The sequence below is a fragment of the Sarcophilus harrisii genome, chromosome 3 (assembly GCF_902635505.1).
Source record: "Sarcophilus harrisii chromosome 3, mSarHar1.11, whole genome shotgun sequence".
Classification (NCBI taxonomy): domain Eukaryota; kingdom Metazoa; phylum Chordata; class Mammalia; order Dasyuromorphia; family Dasyuridae; genus Sarcophilus; species Sarcophilus harrisii.
In genome coordinates this window covers 360,793,197-360,808,868 of record NC_045428.1, presented here as the reverse complement: position 1 = coordinate 360,808,868, position 15,672 = coordinate 360,793,197, and the positions used below count along the sequence as shown (strand labels likewise).

General features: G+C 43.2%; 1 protein-coding gene across 1 annotated transcript in view; it reads right to left on the bottom strand.

The window, feature by feature from the left end:
- The window catches only part of GRIK4 (glutamate ionotropic receptor kainate type subunit 4), a 670,650-nt gene extending 658,018 nt beyond the window's left edge, over positions 1-12,632 (bottom strand). The window contains exon 1 of the mRNA XM_031960162.1: positions 12,449-12,632. The gene's annotated coding sequence lies outside the window, so the exon portion shown is untranslated. The remainder of the gene's footprint in view (positions 1-12,448) is intronic.
- Between the last annotated feature and the right edge of the window lie 3,040 nt (positions 12,633-15,672).

The window sequence follows — 15,672 nt, the reverse complement described above, 5'->3', positions numbered from 1 at the left end:
GATATAGACCTCTAAAAAAAAAAAAAGATTGGTGGGGTTAGAATGGGGATGTCCCTAGAAATACAAACAGGACAGCAAATATTATAGGCAGAGGATATTATTTTTGACACTTGGTTTTAAACAGTAAAATTCATTAAGATCGTTTTCAAGTTTAATTTAGGTCTTTTTCTGTGTGGAGATTGGGGATGAGTTTAGATAACTTCTTCAGGTCTCTCTCTTAAAGGTTATACTGTATTTCTGATAGGGAGACCAAGGACTAAAGTAGAAAAAAATGAGAGCCTGGAGACCTGAATCACAGAATTTGCCTGTTCAACTTTGGAAAAAACTTTTAGCCTCTCTGTGCCTCAATTTCTTTTCCTATAAAAAAGGGGATTCAATCACATGGCCTCAAAGGTCCTTTCCAGATTTAATATTCTAAAGAACTCAATATTCTTTAAATTCCCTTCTCTCTTCAGACATCAGACTTCTTATCTATAAAATCAGGAGGATAGAAAAATAAGGTCTTTTCTTCCCTCCCAGATCCAAACTCTGGGATTTTATAGATTACCGCCACCAATATCTGCCAAAGGGGAGCATGATATCAAAAAAGGTTTGGAGGGGTGTTAAGAATCCCTGACTTAAAACCAGTTTCTACTTACTTCAGGTTCATTTCTTTCACTGTTCCTCAGATTGCTTCTTGATCAAGAAGAAGAAATAGAGAACCATGTCCTCCCTCCCCACTACATACACACAACAGGTCATTCAGGGAGTTGGGAATTTTTTTTTGAGAGTAGGTCTAATATCATTCAGGCCTGGAAGAAGAGTAGTCACTCAAAGGCCCCATCCCATTAGTGATTAGCACAGAAGCTTTGACTCACAATATTTCTGATACTGGTCAGTTTGCCCCTTTGTAGGTACCCCCTCACTCCCAGAGTTTCTCCATATTGGTACTGTACTTAATGCAGATGTCCAAGCAACTTTAGCGCATTTCATCTCTGAACCCCTGATCTTAGGTGATCTACTAGCCTCAACCTCCCCAGTCACTGTAATTACAGGCCACACTTTGCCTATCTCAGTGGCTCATTCCCAGCTGCTAACCATTAGCAGAATCTAACAAAATAAGGGGAAATCCACTTGAAAGCACAAAATGGAGAAAATCACCCTAACTAGGGGAGCTTCTCTGACTCACGAAATCAGAACTATATTGAATCCCAATTTATAGACATTACCAACTACATATTCTTCATTACTAAGTTCTTCCTCAAAAGTATTTTTTTATTAAGTGCTCTTTACTGCTTACTTCTCACTTATATTTTAAGCTCCTCTTGGTTATTGATTTGTCATCTTATTAAATTCTCTTTAACTCTGGTCCTTGAAGTAATTCTAAACATGTATTCACTCCATGGCCATCCTCTCTCTCCTTCCCCCATTCTCAAGTCTCCTGCTTCTCCTTATTACTTCCATTACCTCCAGGTTGAAAAATAAAATCATCTGCTTAGTTTCCAAAGCCTTTCATAAATTGGACTCTTCCTATTTTTCTATTCTTTTTATATCTTGCTCCCTTCATATATTCTAAGATCTAATGACAGTGACCTCCTTGCTCTTCCTTAAACATGGCACTCTACCTGCCAACTCTGAGTATATTCATTGGCTGTTTCCCATGTCTGAAGAGGTCTCCCCATTTCCACCTCTTGCTTTCCCTAGTTTCCTTCAAGTCTTAAGTAAAGCTCCACCTTCTGCAAGAAGCCCTCCTTAATCTTAGTTCCTTCCCTCTGACATGGCCCAGAATTTATTCTGTGCTATCTTGTTTGTACTTATGGATTTACATGTTCATTAGTGTGTGAGCTCCTTATGAGTAGGGACTGATTTTTGCCTTTCTTTGTATTCCCAATGTTTAGCACAATGATTGGAATATAATACAGGTTTAATAAATGCTAGCTATTTAACTAATGATCTCTGAGAAAGAAAGCCTAGGCTGTAGGTGAAAGTACTTAGAAAACTTCCCCCTTTGAGCTTCATTTTCCTTGTCTATAAAATAACGCATCAGACTAAGTCAACTATTCTCAGAATCTTTGTCCTCAGACCCCTTTTACTCTCCAAAATACCTTCAGGATTTTCCTTGCAAAGTCATTGTTTTATGTGATTTATCTCTACAAATTGCCATAATCTAGGCCTGTTAGACCATCCAAGCTTATTTCCTAAACTCTCCAACCTTTGCCCCAATCAGGAATGTTTTCTCACTATTCCATTAGACTGGAAATGACTTGAGAGTAGGAACTGCCTTTTGCCCCTTTTTGCATCTGGAGTATTGAGCATGCTTAGCTCATACTTAGAGTTTAATAAATGCTTATGGACTAATAAATGTTTATTTACTAGTCTCTTTTATACTTTGAGGAATGAAAGAATGAGGCATACCTCATTCTGTTCTTCCACAAGGAATAGCTCATTACCCTGACTGTCCAATCTCACAGGTTCTTCAGACACTTCCTACTTCACCAAGTCTTCTGACTCCAGTACCCATCAAAAACGATCTTTCCTTTCCTTGGGATAAACCCCTCCAAAAAACAAACAAACAAAAAAAAAAACCTTTTTTGGCTATTACTTTACACCATAATAGCATCTAATTATTCTTTCAATGTTCTGCCTCTGAGTTCTATCTTTCCCAGTTAAACCCCTTTTTGGATGAGAGCTCCCCCTTAACCTTGTTTGATACAGTGGAAAGAAAATTGAATGGACTCAGGATACCTGAATTCAGGTCCTGATTACAAGCTGTATGACTCTGGACAAGTCCCACAACCTCTCTGAGCATCAGTTTCCTCATCTGTAAATTAGGGATAATAATCCTTGCCTTTATTATCTTACTCCTTTGTTCTGGAGGGATCTCTTTCATATACCTTAAAGTTCTACAGAAAAGATCGTTTCTTTTTGTACGTTCCATAGTTCTTAATATGATGTGAATCCCACAGTTGGTATTCAAAAATATCCATTGACTGATTTCTGAGAGACTGTATTCAAGCATCATATAATATGTGTGTGATCATATTTTAAATGCCCTTTCTCTTCAAATTATTTTAAATAAAGTCACAAAGACTTTACATTGACTTCTCTGTGTGTTTACCTGCTATAAACCCAAAATAGACTGTAAGCTTTTTAGCAGCAGGTACTATTTCTTTTGTCTTTTTGAGCAGAGTGCCTTGTACACAGGAAGCCCTTAATCAATAAGTTTTTGAATGGAACTGAGTTGAATGGATACTGGCTATTTAAGGAAAGCCTATGGTGAATCCTTTTGTAAAATAAACATGGCTACCCCTCATTTATGCCTTAGTTTAGAGGTGTTTGAGGGAAACTTGGATTTCCTTTACATTGGATTTTCTTTGTTTTCCCTCTCTCTGTGCATCTCTGTCTATTTCTCTCTCTGTCTGTTTTTCTCTCTCTCAGAGCCTCAGTCTCTCTGTCTCTGTCTCTCTGCATCTCTGCATACATCTCTCTGTATGTGTTTCTCTGTGTCTCTCCCTTTTTCTCAGTTTCTTTCTGTCTCTCTCTTTGTCTCCCTGTTTGTCATTCTGTCTTGCTGTCTCTCTGAGTGTGTATCCCCTTCCTTTCCCCCTCCCTCCTTCCTCCCTCCCTGTCCCTTCCTCCTTCCCTCCCTTCCTCCTTTTCTCTCTCCCTCTCCCTTCTTCCCTCCCTCCCTCTCTCTTCCTTCTTCCTTCCTTTTCTCTCTCTCTCTCTCTCTCTCTCTCTCTCTCTCTCTCTCTCTCTCTCTCTCTCTCTTTCTTCCTCTCTCTCTCTCTGATTCTATCTGCCTCTGTCCATCTGTCTGTTTCTCTCTTCCCCCTCACTCTCTTCTCTCTCTTTCCCACACCTTCCCAGCTCTCTTCTCTCTTTTCCCTAACCCCCCAACTGCTTTCTCTCTCTCTCTCTCTTTCCCCTAACCCCCACAAACTCCTTCCTGAGTGTCTCTCTTTTTCTCTCCCTTCCTGCCCCCCCTCTCTCATCCAGGCTAGAAGACACTCACAATCCCATTACTGATTATCATGAGAGCTTTAACCTGATGTATTTCTGACCTGGATATATTCAACTCTCCTTACTTAGGCAACCAAGTAGTCTTTCATTCCCAGTGGGAATGAGAGAGATTTTCCATATTGGTGTTGGGCTTAGTGCAGACACCAGATTGACTTAGTTCTACTATAGCTCAGAATCCCTGAATTTAAGCAATCCACCATTCTCAGCTTTCTTAGTAGCTAGGATTACAAGTGTGCACCACTACATCTGATCACATTGTATTTTAAAGCACATGAATATTTTAAAAAGGAAACATGTAATCAAAAAATTAATAAATAACAACTAAGAGTTATAAGATACTATTGTGGCTGTTCTCAGGAATTTTTAATCCGGTTGATAAAACAAGACATATACACTTGAAAAGGTAACTAATTTCAGCAACTTATATATGCTGAGTTCCAGAGGGCAACAAGTGAAAGAATGATGGGAGTTGTAGAGATGTAACAAGATTTCCAAAGGCTTCACGGAGAGAATATGAATTATCTAGACCTCAAAGATTATAACCAGTCCAAGCGGAGGAAACAGAAGGTCACTTAAAGAGCCATAGAGAGACACAAGGTAGACAGAAGCTGGTTGCAACATATTACCAATGGAGAAACAATGAAAAAAAGTTATCAACGCTGAGATCATAGAGCTAACTCTCATAGCCATCATCTGAGGAATTAACGCCTATAAAGAAGCAGCCAGCCAGCCCCATCACCTGGTAACCAACTGCCACTCAAAGGGTAGGTATGTCAGCCTAGCTGAAATAGTGCATACCCTGAGGGAGAGATGGGAGATAGCATGTGACCAGAACATCAAGTCACCATTACCACCTTGATAATCATCTCTTCTCAAACCATAATGGGGACAACCTAGAACAGACTGAGAGACAAAGAACAGACTAGAGCCCAAGAGCCCCAGTAATAGTATAACATGAAATAAGGAGATTAAAAAGACATTGCCATCTGCTTTGCCACCACATCCTAAGAACCACGGACTCTTTTCATCTGATTTGCAGTTAAAATCATCCATATGTGTTTTCTACCCCCCATCAGGAGGTGAATTCCCCAAAAGCATGAACAGTTTTGCTGTTCTGTCTATAACCCTAGTGTTAATACAATGATTTTAAAAAGAGTGGGCATTTAAATGCTTCATTCATTCACTTACTCATTCTAGAGCTAGAAGGACCATTTGGAGGCAAATAGCCCAAAAACTTCATTTTACAGATTTGGAAAATGAGCCCTAAAAGGAAAAGATTTGTCCAAAATCACACAGGTGACAAAAAACAAGGCCAACATTCAAACCAGTTGTTTCCCTAGAGAACAAGGGATAAAGGATGGGCAGCCTCTGTGTCTGTGCTCCTTTAGTATCCGTGCAGTGTCAAGCACTCTGGAGGCGGACCCTTGCTATATTCAGTGGGCTGACTACTTTCCTGTAAAGGTCTTACAAAAGGGCATGGAAGCTATACAGACTGAAAAACTATGGAGGTAGCCTGTGTCTTTAGAGCAATTCATCTGTGAATGAGATAGATGGTACATCCATCAAAGGCTCAAAGCACAATGTGTGGAACATAGCATTTCGTGCACTTTCTATAATCCTAAATCAGTTCTTGGGTCAAAGCCCACCTCTAACATCAGGAGAAGCAGGTTTCAACTCAGTGTAAGTGTAGCATAGTCTCTGAGCTTATTCTCACTCCCATCAGCAGTCCTAGGCATTGGAGGAAAACTAACTATGCCTTCCCAGAGGATTCTAAAGGTAATCCAGAGAGGTTGGGCTTTCTCTATTTCTCAGAAGCCCACATAGTTGTGCTTTCCAATGTCATTTAATCTACTAATATCAAATAGCTTATAAGGAGATATTTACTGAATCCTGGTGCAAAATACTGAATTACAAATACTGAAATCCAAAAAATATTTCTAACCTCCATCCCCACTCCCCAAAAAACCCATATAAAGACATTGGGACACTCTCCCACAAGTATATAGAGCCCTGAGTAAAGTGGGCTTAAACTTAGAGAGCCTACTTAGCAAAGGAGAACCTCACAGATCCTCAATGGATGAGAGTCCTTATCTCCCTTCTCAGAGTCCTCACTGTGTTCCCCTGAGGTATGTATAGTCCTTTCCTCGGTTTTAAGGGGAAGGGCCTTTGTTGGATCCTAAAGCTATCTTTCTCTGATATGTTTAGTTTGTCATAAAGACAGTGAGATAGTATAGAACATTTGGACTGAAGTTAGGAAGAGTTGAGTTAATATTACTTATGATTATTTATATTTTATTATTATATTATTTATGATCCTGGGCAAGTCACTTAATCTCTCTCTGCCTCAGTTTTCTTGGTGGTAACATGGGTTTAATAAAAGCAGATATACACCCTTCTCCCCACTCCTGAGTTATTGAAGGAATAAATCAATAAACATTTATTAAGTGCCTACTGTGTGCTAGGTATTGCGTTAAGTACTAGAAACAAAAAAGGCAAAAGAATCTCTGCCTTCAAGGAACTTTTAGTCCAATGAGGGAAAAATTATGTAAACAAATGTATACAAAACAAACTATATATAGGATAATTAGAAAATAAATAACAGAATAAAGGCACCAGAATTAAAAGGCCTATAAAAGGTAGGATTTTAGTTGGGATTTAAAGAAAGCCAGGGAGATTAGTAGAGCAAAGAAGAGACCACATTCCAAGATTAAGGGACAGCCAGGACCTGAAAGATGGAGTGCTTAACCAGGAGGACAGTATTACTAGATTAAAGAGTACAAGTTGGAAACTAAAGTGTAAAAAAAAAAGTGGAAAGGTGGGAGGGGACTAGGGTATGAAAGTCTTTGAATGCCAAATAGAGCGTTTTATATCTGGTCCTGTAGGCAATGGGAGCTACTGGAGGTTATTGAATGATCAGACCCGACCTTTAGGAAAATCACGTTAGTGACTGAATGGAATATGAACTGAAATGGGAAGACCGACAGACCCACAAGCAGCTACTGCAATAATCCAAGCACCAAAGCAGTGTCAGAGAAGGGGGTACATTCAAGAAAGATTGCAACGGTGCAAGCTTTGGCAACAGCTTGGATAGAGAGCTGAAATAGTGAGGAATCAAGAATAACTTCTAAGTGAAAACCTGAGGGACTAGGAGGATGGTGTTGCCTTCCATAGGATAAGGAAGACAGAGAGTAAGGAGTGTTTAGGGTGAAGAATGGGTTCAGTTTGGGATATATTGAGTTTAGAATGTCTACTGGGCATTAGGTTCAAGATGTCTAAAAGGCAGGAGACATATAAGACTGGAAGTCAGCAGAGAGATTGGGGCAGGACAAACAGACTTCAGATTCATCAGGGTAGAGATAATAATTAAACCCATGGGAACTGATGAGATCACCATGTACAGTATTATAGAGGAAGACAAAAGGTCCCAGGACAGGACTCTGATCAAATGAAATGATAGTCACAAAATGCCTGGCCTAGTAGGCACTATTAAAATGCTTATTCCATCATAAGCCTCTGAGGTAGACAACACCATTAGTACTTGCTTTTCTAGAAACACTATCTCTTCCTCTGGTCAAGGGGGATGAGGAAAGACAGAAACTTTCTCCTTTTCCTCCTCTCCTCCCCCCCCCCCCAAGTGATTTCCTCTCATGGGTTTGCCTAGGGCTGCTCTATCCTTCTTTGGCTGGCCTGTTATTGGAATCTTGGATTCCAAACTGGTTTGTTATTTTTATTCAAGCCCCACAGAGCCCGACTAAATTTTCTTCAACCAGACCCAATACACTTTCTCTGCAGCATCATTTACTCCTTTCAGATTGATTGAGGACTTTTCCCCACCTAGTTTATGCCTTTGGTTGATTGATTGATTCAAATGAGGTGTTTAGGAATTGTTCCTACCTGTTTTTCATCTTTCACTGATTTTATAACTCAATCAACGAAATGGATTCACTTGATAAAAGAATGATGGCATATATTATATTAGTTAAATTAATTAGATGGGAATAATTGGTTGATTGGTTGGACTGAAAAGTACAGGTCTTCTGTGTTCACACACCATTACCTAAGAGAAAATTTCCTAAAATTAGAGTAATTCAAAATTAGAATAGTTGCCTCCAAAGGATGGGTTATCCTCTAAAATAAAAGTCTTCAAGTAAAGACTAGCTTGTTGGGGATTCCAACTCAGGTACATATTGGAGGTCCCTGCCTACTGAGCTTCGGTGATACTCTGTAAAAACACAAAGCGTTTCAAGGATACAACGAGGAGGCCAGTATGACTCACACAGAGAAGACGTGGGTGATAAATTTAGAAGGTTAGGGACTGTAGTGGGCCTTGAATGCCAGACTAAGGAGTTCACAGTTCATGTTGTAGACAATGAGGAAGCAGTGAAGGCTTTTGTTCAGGAGAACAATTTGTCAAAAACAATGTTTTAGAAAAATTAATCTGGCAGTGGTGTGGGGTGAATTGAAAGAGAGGCTAGAAGCAAGAAAATCAATGAGGAAACTACTGTAAAAATCTAGCATGGGCCTAAACTAAATGGTGGGAATGGAGAGATTCTAAAGACATCAAAAAAGGAAGATTTAGCAGGATTTGTTTATAATAAGAAAAATGTCAAAAATGGTTCTAAGCTTATCAGCCAGGATAACCTGGGGAAAGTGGAGGTACCATTTAATGAGATAGAGAAAATCGGCTTAGAAATAAAGGAAGTTTGAAGGTGGGATACATATTAGACACTTAGTAAATGCATTTGGATTGAGTTGGAGATAAATAGATAGACAGACAGACAGATGAACCACATAGACAGACTTTAACTAAGAAAAACCTTTTTTAAAATCAGAGGATTCAAAAGTCGGGTGACACACATATATGTGCCAATAAGGCAGTTTTGAATAATTTCTAAACATCTCATTTGAATCAATTAACCAAAGGCATCAATTAGGTAGGAAAATTTTTCAATGTGAGCATGTAAAGGGACACAGAGGAAATAATGAAGTTAGACAGAGTTGGTCAGGATTCTTGGCAACTGTGAAAAAGGTAAGTTTTGAACCAGGTTTTTAAAGAGATAATGAAGATGAACAGAAAAAAGGAAGATGGTGGCTACTGAAGTGAACGAACATATCAAGTGTAGAGCACAGAAGCAGGTAACTCGGCTCTCATAGATCTAGGGACCAAAATGGAGAACAGAGCCTTGAGAAAAGCATTGGTCTTTAAATGTTTTAGAAACCTAGGTTTGTGCTTAGGACCAAGAGGGATAAGAATGGCCCCCAAGGAGGCTTTAAACTCTGAGATCTGGCTTCTCTGTGAGAATCAGCTTTGCCTCATTACTATATGAGCATGGGCCCCAGCCTCGGTTTCCTCATCTAAAAAAACAGAAATAATTAAAACCTACACCGACTATTTTCATAGGTTTGCAGTAAAGAACAAATGAAATAATCTATTTGAAAGCTTTTTGAAAGGTGTTATACAAATGGTAAGGCATTGTTATGCAGAAATAGCAAAAGATTCTCTCCCAAACACATTAACCACAATTTACCTACTCATCTCCAGCCTCATAATCATTTTCTTCTTTATTGGGGGTGGGAGGGTGGGGAGACAAGCATTTATTTATATAGTCCTTACTGGGTATATGCCAGGCATTTTACTAAGGGTTTTACAAATATCTCATTTGATCCTCACAATAACCCTAGGAGATGGGTACTGTTCATACTCCCTCAATTCTCAAAATTTACAATTCTTAATTTTAGAATTGAGGAAACTGAGGCAAACAGACTAAGTGACTTGGATTACACAGATACTAAGGTTATCCTGACCCCAGGCCACATTTCTATCCATTGCATCACCTAATTGCCCCTATTTCTTTCCTCTCTTAGATGATCCCAAATATATCCAATGTTTCCATATCCCTGGCATTACTTACAACTTCCTCTGCAATGGGTTGCAACCTGTGTTGGCCAACATCATTTTACAATTTGTAAAGGTTTTTCAGGGAGTACCCAAGGGTCCTCTTCTTTTTCTCCCCCAGGAGCTTCACTTAACTCAACCCCACTGCTGCCATGTTCTAGCTTCTCTCTTTTTAAACAAAAGTTCCCTCCTTTTCCTAAATAATTAAATGAAAAATACTTCTCTTCTTTTCCTTTTCCCTCTCCCTTTCTCCTCTCTCTGTGTGTCTTTCACTGTCTCTCTGTGACTGTTTGCCTCTGTCTGTCTGATCATCTGAGTGGGACAGCAGGTCCAGGGACTTTAGGAAACCAGAGGATAAACCTGGCTTGGAGGAAGGGGGGGCTGGGAAGAGAGAAGGCTGATGGGAGAACTGAGGCCTTGGCTCCCAATGGAAGGCTTGATCAACAGAAATAGAATAAAGGGCCAAAAAAAAAAAAAAAACCAAAAAACAATTAAACAAAGTCAGACACTGTAATGTGTACATTTTAGATTAATTTTTCAAAGGGTCGTGACCTTGAGAAACACATTCAGCCAGCAGGAGTAAATGCTAAACCTGATTAAGTATGTATGAGGAATGAGCTACAACTTCAGAAAAGAGCTAGCCTGATGACACTGATCGGGAAGACCCCAGTGGTTCCCTCCGTTTTGGGTGAGACCTAGGGAAGTCAATTCCACCCTCCTTCCCACCAAATGTGCCACAAGATTCCCGGGATAAAGCAGAAATTCATATCTTCCTTGGCACCGTACCCATGTCCACCTCCAGAGGGACAGCTTCGGTCCCAGGCAAATGCTAACCTGACTGTTTCCAGGTGGAGGCGGTTCCACCACCCAATTAACCCACAGGTAGTGTGGAGCATTCTCTCTTTGCTTTTACTAGGTCTCCTTTGCTAAGGCTGGGGTGCGTGCCTGGGAAGGAGGAAGAAGTCCCATTCTACTAATGTTTTAAACACCAGGGGGCACAGGTGTCCCCGCCCCCTAAGAGAGAGCCAGCCCAGGATCCCACTCCCCTTCTCCACAGTCCAAGCCACTCAAACACATACTCAGGAGATCCACTGGAGGGAGACAGAGAGGTGGCACCAGCGTGGCAACCAGACAGCAGGCACTGGGAGGAAGATGGCAGCGTAGAGAACAGATGCCAAGATCTCTACAGCTAGAGGTCCGGATGGGAGAGATCTTAGCCTGCATGACTTTAGCTACTGCCAGTCAGAGCAACCAGATAACTCTGCTCTTAGCCACCCTCCCCTTCTACCCAAACCTCAGGCAGCCAGGTCAACTCTTTCCTGCTCCTCTCCAACTCCTCCCCTTCTGACTTAGGCTCTCAGGGATCCAGGGAAGACCGAAGCATTTCAAGTGTTTTGAAACCCCAACCCCAACAAGAAATTCTCTTCCTCCCAGATCCCCACCTCCCATCTCACCAGAACACACATACACACACACACACACATACACACAACACACACACCTCTGTCTCCCCAGGCCTGAACCAATTCCAGCTTCACAGCACTGTTTGTGCCTCACTGGAGTGAATCTCAATCAGCACTTCCCCCCACCCCCCTTACACACACACACACACACACACACACACACACACACTCACTCACACACACACACACATACACACACTCACTCACACACACACACCACTGCAGGTTTCTGGAGTTTCTCCCTCACTTCTCATTTCGAATTTTGGGTTCTAGTAAACTGGGGATAGGATGAAGGGGGGAACACAATTGATCTAAGGGAGGTCAATGCGAGTAGGATGCTAGGCTCCCCCAGGGATGCACAAGGTGGGGGGGGGAGAGAATGAAAGATTGGTGGATGGGAGTCCAGAAAGGGGGAGGAGGAGAAGGGAAAGGGAGAAGGAGGAGAAGCACATAGTACAGAAAAGGAGACTTAATGGGGGTACTGGGTTATTGGGCTGAGATGGAGAAAATGAGAAAAGGGGATCCAGATCACAGAAGCAGAGACAGATGAGGTATGGGAAGAGAGCCCGTCTTGGGAGACAGAAGAAAAGAAGGCAAGAATTGGGAAAGGGGGCCCTTAATCGGGTGGAAGGGGACAAAAGCGAAATAAGGAGTTTTTTGGGGGGTGAGGTAGGATAGATGAGGATATAGAAGGTAGGGGAACAGAACTGGATGAAGAAGGTTCTGAAAACTGAAAATAAGGATGCAGGAGACGGGGGTGGAGAAAGGAGTCGGGAGGGTAAGCACTAAGGGTGCAGAGGGATGGGGGGCCAAGAGCAGAAGATAAAGACGTAGGGGATGGGGCTTAGGGGGCAAGAGTGAGAGAAGGATGCAGGGGATGGGATGCCAGGGAGAGGAGGGGATGGAGATGCAGGGACACGGGGCAGAAAGGAGGGCAGGGGAGGATGCGGGCAGGGCAAGCAGAAGTGGGGGGGGGGGGGGGGCGGGAAGGGGGGGGGGGGGGTACCCCGCACAGGTGGGGCTCGGGGAGCCTCGCAGACATGGGCGGTGAGGGTCCCGGGCCGGGGCGCGGGGGCGTCTGCCCTACCTGAGCGGGTCCGAACTCCGGGGGGGCTGGACCGGGGGCCGCGCCGCGGGTCAGCCGGCTGCTGGGCTGTTGTTTTCCTCCTCCCTCCCCCCCCTTCTTCCGCAGCAGCCGCCGCCGCGGCTCCAGCCCGATCCGCCGGCAGCTGAAGGCAGTCTGTGTCCGGCCCCAGCGAGCGAGAGAGCGAGCGAGCAAGAGAGCTGGGGAGCCAGAGAGGGAGGGAGGAGAGAGAGGGCCCGGGGAGGCGCGGGGCGACACCCGGTGGGCAGTCGGGGGAACTGCGGCGGGGCGCAATACCGGGCAGCGGGCAGCGGGCAGCGGGAGAACCATTAGAGCCCCGGGGAATAAAAGCGCTCTCTATGTGTGTGGGGTGTGTGTGTGTGTGTGTGTGTGTGTGTGTGTGTGTGTGTGTGTAAAGGGCAGGTGTAAGAGGTGTGTATAGAAAGGGTTTGTGGGTTAGGGGTATGTGTGAAAGGATGTGTGTGAGGGGTGTGCAAGGAATACGCGAATGTGCTGCCAAAGGGCTCTGCGTGTGCCCACATGGAGAGGGGTTGTGTGTGAAGGCGTGCGGTGGGTAAGGGCACGCTGTGAGGGCTACGGGTGCAAGCGTGTGTGCAAAGGCTGGGTGGTGTAGGTGTGAGAGGCGTGCGTGTGCGAGCACGTGTGCACTGAAAGGGTATGTGCAAGGGGGGGAGTGACTAAAAGGCCCCCCGAGTGTGTAAGACCGGGAGGGAATGTAAAGGGGAGGCGAGTAAAGGGAAATGTGTAAGGGACTGTGCGCGTGTGTGTGTGTGTAAGGGGCACAGCTCCAAGGAAGGACAGAGAGTCTGGGGGCTGGAGAAGGGCACACACCTGTGGCTGGCTGCCCAGGGAGCAGCAGAGGAGGGAAGGCGGAGGAAGGAGCTGGCCATTGGGGGAAGTAGTGGGTGCAAAAGCAGCCGGGCCGGAGGGGTGGAACAAGGGCGAGGAGGGCCCGGAGAATATCCGACGGCAGGGAGCAGCGCAGGAGGACCCCGGGCGCGGCGGACCCTCCGCAGCCAGAGGGGCTGTTGAGCGGCCGAACAGCCCCCGTTAGTAACTTCGGAAGAGAGGAGGGGAAAGAAGCCACAGTAATCCCCGGGCCACCGGGCCGGGAGCATTTAGAAGAATGGGGCAGTCTTCCACGGGCGAAGCGCGCCTCCTGGTGGGCAGAGAGTAGGCAGCGGGAAGAAAAAGGTCTGGATGGGGCAAAGGACAAGAAAATTGAATTTTAGGGAGGAGGGCAAAGAGGGAGGGAGAGAGGAGCAGGTGGAGAGTTTGTGTCCCCGCTCACCCTAAGCTCCTCTCTCCTGAAGCGAACCAAACTCCTCCTCCCCTTCCTGCCCAGCTTGAGGGATGAAACTGAACTTTTTACATTCTGATGTATATAATGTTGTATCAGTCTACATCTTTAACTCGTGTAGGATACCCAAAGTCACTGAAGAAAGACAGTTTGATTCTGTTCTTTGCTGCTTTTATCTCTGTAAACAAGGTTTGGTGAAGAAAGGAATTTCTCCGCTAGCCAAAGACATCAATAGTAGAGCGGTGAGGTGGCAGTGTAGAAAGAGAATTCACTCTGAAATAAGGAAAATCTAAGTTCAAATCAGGCTTCTAAGCTACGTAAGTGCTATCTACCTTAGTTTTCTCATCTGTAAAATGGGGAGAAAAAATGACACTCACGGCTCACGGTTGTCATCAAAATAAGATATTTGTGAAATATTTTGTAAATGTTACAATACTATGTAAATAGTGGCCGTTATTCTACAACATCTGTTATCACACCATTTTATAGATTCAGAAATAAAAGGTAAAACAGGTAAAATGATGGCCTTCTGTCACATAATTATTAAACTGGATTTTTATCAGGAGCCTTCTGCTTCTCAGTCTTTTGCTCTTCCCACAAACCAAGCTCTAAACCTGGAACCTCAGATTGTAAGCCAAGAACCCTGGCTCTTAGGAGCAAAGAGTTAACTGGAAGGGGTCATAGAGATAAACTAGTTCAATCCCTTTATCTTTACAGACTAGAAAACTGAGACCTGATGGTTCTGATAGAAAATGAGAAAGCCAAGATTTCAACCAACCCAGGTCCTCTGACTCCAAAAAGGGAGCTTTTTTTAACCACTGTATCTCCCTGCCAGTTGATTATTTCTCTGTGGTGAACTTAGATAAATGACTCAGATTTCTCTGGGACAGAGCTCACTTATCTTGTCAATGCCTCCAACACTTTATACAATCCCTTGTGCACAGGAGATGTTTGTCAAATATAATTGAATTCATTTTTTCATTAAGCAAAATGAACAGAAGATACTAGACTGAAAATGGTAAACTCCTTGAAGGCAGGGGATTTTTTTTTTTATCTTTTTGTATGTCCATAGGCTCTAACAGTGCCTTTCACGTAATAGATGGTAGAAACTTAATAATCATCTATTGCACAGAAAACCTGGATTATAGTCCCAGCTATGGCAGGTACTCACCATGGGACTATGGAAGTCTCATATTTTTGAGTCCCAATTTCTTCACTAATAAAGTAGAGTTAGACTGGCTGACTTTCAAGATCTCTGTCCCTCTCCTCAGAGATTTTAAAGACTAGTAAGACCACACCTGAGAAGAAACTATTTGTTCTTGGGAGAAAGATTGTGTTTTATTACTAGGGGTGAGGAGAGAAGAAAAGAACTTCTAGAGTAAAGAGCATTGCTTTCAGGTTCTGGAGAGAAAATTGGTCCTCTCTTCAGCTGCACCTTATTTAGGGATTTTTACCCAGAATATCTGGAAGCAAAATGATATCTTTATTGGGTGATCCTCATATAAAGTGATGTAGTTGGAAACTTGGTTCATGTCAAGCCTGAGAGATCGATCATTCATGGTCTCCCACAGTACCAGGCCTCCCCTTGAGATGCTGGGCATAATGGCACTGCCCTTTTGTTTTCTGTCATCTCCATTTCTAGACTTTGCATCCTATCTGATAATCGTTCATCGCTTTTGCTGCCTCTGCACTTTCCATACTACCAAATATCATTGCTACTAGTCAATCAAAAATTTTAATTCACTTCTTCTCCTCTGCCCCAAGAGCCTGCTTAGAAGGGGAAAGAAGGGAACACCAACTTATTTCTGGAATCTAGAGCTTACAGGATAAGATTTCTTAACCTGGTATCAATGAGCTTGTATGTGTGAAACTTGTTTTAATTTTTTTTATGGTGGCAAATTTTTTT